The sequence below is a fragment of the Halichoeres trimaculatus genome, unplaced genomic scaffold, assembly GCF_033239565.1.
Source record: "Halichoeres trimaculatus isolate MK-OKI-2021-1 unplaced genomic scaffold, fHalTri1.1 fHalTri1_scaffold_9, whole genome shotgun sequence".
NCBI classification, from domain to species: Eukaryota; Metazoa; Chordata; class Actinopteri; order Labriformes; family Labridae; genus Halichoeres; species Halichoeres trimaculatus.
Window position 1 is genome coordinate 5,887,843 of NW_027437188.1, and position 5,306 is coordinate 5,893,148.

The window sequence follows — 5,306 nt, forward strand, 5'->3', positions numbered from 1 at the left end:
AAATTTACTAAATTCAAGCTTATAGAAGACAAACAAAACATTTCCCTTACCTTAGTCCATTTAAATCGCGGCCATCTTTGCTCTCTGTGAGTCTCTGCAGCAGCAGACTGCGAAGCCAATCACGGTGCAGGAGCCTCCCAGACTGACGTCGAGAGCAGCAAATCACTGAGCAGAACATCACGAAAGCGCTAAACCAATGAACTGTGCTAAATTTGTGTGTGAATATCCGGTTTTTGTGTATGAAAACCAAATGGCGCCAAAATTTTTCCGTGTGTATGACTTTGTGTGTGAGACACAAAAAAGTTAGATTTCCGTACTTGTCAGGACATGTCGAGAAAAAGCACGAGGCGCTTACTGGCATCGTCTGTAATGCGTCTACGCTGCTCGACTTATCGGGACACTTGAGGTGTCCCCATAATCCGGTGGTGTCCTGGTAATGTCGGTACGTAAACCGATAAAATGACCCGATAATCCGGTCGCACCAACACACACACACACACACACACACACACACACACACACACACAAACACGCACACAGGACTGAGAGTCAGGACTCTTTAGAAATCCACAGAGGACTGGGGAAACGCTATCTTGAATTGAAAATGAGGAAACACTGGAGCTAAAACTAAACTGACTCAATAAATAAATAAATAAAAAGTGGTAAAACATTAAATAGTGACTCTGAAAACTAAAATGGAGTAACCTCCATAAGATGCAGATTAAAATAAATAAAAATAAATAAATAAATGAAACAAAGTTCAGCTAAAAGCCAGATTAAAGAGGTAGGTCTTGAGTTTGCTTTTAAAAATATGAACAGTAGGTGCTGCTCTCAGGTCCTCAGGTAGACTGTTCCAAAGACGGGGGCCGTGATGTTAAACTTCAAACTGGACTCTTCTGGTTCAGTCAGGGTCTCCTGACATTTGTCATCCTGTCTGATCTTTGTGAAGCCCAGCTGAGCATAAACCACCTGTCACATCTGTCAGAGCCTGTGGGAATGAATCCAGCTCATTTTGGTTTAACTGTGATTAAGATGAAGCTTATTTCAGTGGTAATAAAGCTTGTGGTTGTTAACAGAAGATGGACATCATATCTGTAGCTTCTCCAGTGATGTTGGCTCCAAACTTGATTTGTGAAAACTTTATTTGAAGCCCTTTAATCAGTTAAAAAATACTGTTTCACTCAGCTCATGACTTTGAACTGACATGTGTAAGTGTTGATTAATCCCACATAATATTTTATTGTTCAATTTAAAATGACAAACTCAGAAGGAGTACTGTGGTAAACTCAACTGAGCGATGAATGATACAACAGCCTCATATTTCTGTGAGGTTTTTTTCTAAAGGTCAAATTCAGCCTTGAATTCAAATCAGATTTTCCTAAAAAAAATAAAAAATAAATAAAAAAAACTCCCCAAAGATTTCCCTCAGCTAAACGACGGCATAAATAAATAAAAAAAATTCTCCCTGGAGAAGTCTGTCAAACTTTCAAAACTTTTTTCTCTTCCATCTGTCAAAGTAAAATAAAACATTTGCTTCCTTCATCTTTTGTGAATTAGAGCCGTGAATAACAAGAAAGTAAAGTTGCTCTTATTGTGCTTCATGCATCAGAAAAGTATCAATAGACTCTGGTCAATCCCACTAATTTCTTTCTTTCTTCTTATAATCTCAACAACTGCAAGAAAAAAAAAATCTAGTAGTCCTTTTTATCTGGAAGTCAAAGGTGTCAGAGATTTCTTCAAGTTGGACACATGTCTTTTTTGAGAGGTAGAGCACAGAGGTTTTGTTCATCCCAGTAAGATGGTAGTGATGACACTGGTCAGATCCTTGAGTGAGCAGCATAAAAAGAATCACCTGAAGGACGACATCTGACCTCAGAGATGAACTTCCAGCTCATCCAGTCAGTCTGTCTCTGTTTCCTCTTTCCTCATCAGAGGGATTGATTGGAAACAGCTCATGTTTTGTCAGTCTGTCTCACACCTTTAATATTCTCTGGATCATGAGCGTGAATGAAAGCAGGGGGATCTTTAAAGCTCCCATAAGGACTCTTTGTTTCTCACACTGCTGATGGAGCCCTGGTTATATTAAAGGAGGCAGTATCCCTCCTCTTCTCTACAGTAGTGTGTGAGGAGTGTGTGTATGTGTGTGATAAGCACAGCTGAGCAGGTTTCAGACACACAAGCAGCTGTTGATGGAGATATGAAGGCTGCTCAGTCCAGTTATCTGCTGCAGAGAGAGACCATGTTATCTTTGTGACTAAAGAAAGACATTTTTCTCTTTTAGTCCAGATTCACTTTGTAAACCCATTAATCAGCTTTAGTCAGATGTAGATTCACATTTTCTGAGCATTTCTTTGTCAGAGTGAGGTAAAGAGGCCTTCTGATGAGTGTTTGTCTCCTGGCTGTGGCAGAAAACTCAGCTAAGTGTTTCTGAATCACTTCAGTCCATAATGAGTCCTCTCACATTCACTAAAAGCTCCAGTGGGAACTTTTCACAGGACACATATTGAAGTGGTACAAGTTTCTTTCTAATTTAATTTCAAAGTTAGATCTCAAGGCTCGTGTGTGACTCATCTCTCATATGAAATATAAATCAAGTGAAATGAGGTAAAATGTCCCAAAATGAGATGTTGAAGTTTAAATGAGCTGCTTCAGGCTCCAATCAATCATCATTTCATGAGGGAACTGATGCTCTGAACTGGATCTGGAAGTCCTGTTTCCTGATTCTTTATCTTTAATCAAGTATAAAGGTCTTTGAGTCTCAACATGATGATTAATAATATGGAACATTGACAGAACTGTGAAGATTACAGTCCTTTAAAGCTTTGTCTGACCTCTCTGAGCAGAGAGTGTGATGTGTAAAGACACAGACTGTGTGATGTGTTCAGCAGTAAATTCACAGATTAATCACACTAACCATGTCTTGTTCATTTAGCTTCAACAGCTCCAGAGTTCAGTTCATGTGTGTGTTCGCTCAGTGTCAGAGCTTAAAGAGACACCACAGAGAAACACACACCTCAGTCAGGTTTTTTTTGTTTTGTTTTGTTTTTCTTTTCTTTTTTTAATCTTGTGTGGTGTCATACTGGACAAAACACCACTTGAACAAGCCTTGTGTGATTCATAGTAAGAAGGAAAATAACTTCATGGAGAAACATCATGAAAAATGAATCAAATTATATTTGTAGACGAGGACTAGAACAGGACGCCTGTACAGTCTCTGACTCCAAAGTTTCCAAAGTGTTTCAGGGCGTTTCTGTGACAAATCTTCACCTCAGATCATTTACATTTAAATAGAAATATACTGCTGTAGAGAAACATAATCTGAGTTTTCATCATAACGTTATCATTTCTGTCTCAGTGTTGGATTCAAAGAATAAAACTTGGGGCTAAAACAAAGAGAGTAAAAATGCAAACACAGAAAGTTCAGCATGGATCCATGATGTGTTTCCACAGACTGTTTATGAAACAAGTGAAGAAGCTTCCAGATCAGAGAGAAGCTAAATCCTGTCCCTGCAGCAAAAACTGGAGATTACTTCTAATCTTTCTTATCTGCATCTCACTTTAAGTTAACAGCTTTATTACACCATCACACACACACACACACACACACACACACACACACACACACACACACACACACACACACACACACACACACACACACTGAGACGTGTTGGTCCAGATGAACACACTGTGTGAACGCAGCATGAACACAAGTTAACATGAATCAGACGTTTGTCTTCCTAAACTAAATCACTGATGGGAGACGACAGTAAAGGTTTGTTTCCAGTTTCAGGAGTGTGTTTTTATCCTGAAGCTAACATTAGCAGAAAGTTCCTGTTGCTGTAGTTTGGAGCTGCTCAGTGTTTCCTTCTCAGCTGATCAACAGCTGTTTGTGGTAAACAAAGAGCTCTGCACCAATAAACACAGAGAGGAACAGGACGGCCAACAAGAATGGAGAAGTTTGTAAAGATTAAAGCTTAAAAAGGTCGATCATAGCTGCTCATGTTTACATTTATCATAACACCATTTGTACTTCTGTCTTTGTTCAGTGTTTGTTTCCTCCAGATTATCAGCTTCCTTCAGAAGATTCTGGAGTTCTGGTTGTTTGCTGTGTTGATTTTTTTCTCTTCTTGCTCAGACAGATCATGTGATTCTTATTCAAAGCAGCTTTATAATCTGAGACTTTAGGAGGTGAAGCTGTTGATCTTCAGCTGGTGTCATCTCAGCTCCCTGCAGGCTGATCTGCTGAGCTCCAGCTGTTTGGTTCCTCACTTCATCCAGAGCTCAGAGATGGAAACAACAATCCTCCTCCTGTAAAGAAGGATTTGATGGAAAAGACTGTCCACCTGCCTCTCTGTCTGTCTCAGCTTCAGTATTGATGTCTCCAGTGAGCATCATCTTCAGCTCTGTAATAGTTTCATGAGTCTCTCATGTGGAGGGTGGTGACCTCCAGAGGGACTCCTGACCTTGTTGTTCTCTGCTGGTGGAGTTAAATCATGTTGAACACAGAGCTGAACTCTTCCAGGAGCTCTTCTTCCTCCTAAGTTTCTGCAGATCGAGAATAAAGTTTCAAATGTCTGTGTAGTAAAAAGTAAAAAGGAGAATGAACTAAAGCAGCCTTTCCTCTGAGTACAGTTTATGTAAACAGCTCTTCTGAAGCTGCAGGTTTGATTGTTTGTGTCTCTCCACTCTCCTGTCAGAGAGGATGTGAATTACACTCAGCTCTCAAATCATCCTGTCAGTTATTCTTCAGTGAGGCTCAAACTGAGAAAATCAACTAAAATAACCACTTTCTCCCTCTGTCTCCCACTCCCACTCACAGCTCCACCCTGATTTGCTGAAGTAAACTACCTGGATAATGATCAAACAGGGTGATGTTTGCTGGAAACACACACAGGGACACTAACCTGTCAGCTGGAGGTGAAAGATCTTCAGATCTGAACTACATTTGTTAATTTCTTTTTTTTCTCTCATACTGATATATTGATTAACAGCGACTGTTTCTTACCTGACCAGCCATTGGCTGTTGAGTGTGTGAGAGCCTGTGTTTGTGCCCTCAGTGTGTGAGTGTTTTCTCCCTCCTCTCAGGGTAACAGGTTAAGGGAATGATTGGAGCGTCTGGTGTTCACCACTCAGGAGTGATAATTTGGCAGTAAAGTTCCAAAAAGTCCGACTGGAGCTTCAGTCGGAGCGATTCGACCTGATATGGTCTGTCATCTGAACCTTGTCTGCTCTCATCTCTTAGACTATCAGTGATTGAGACTCTGAGATAGTTTCTGCCTTTGTTATTAGTCTGACTAGTTTAG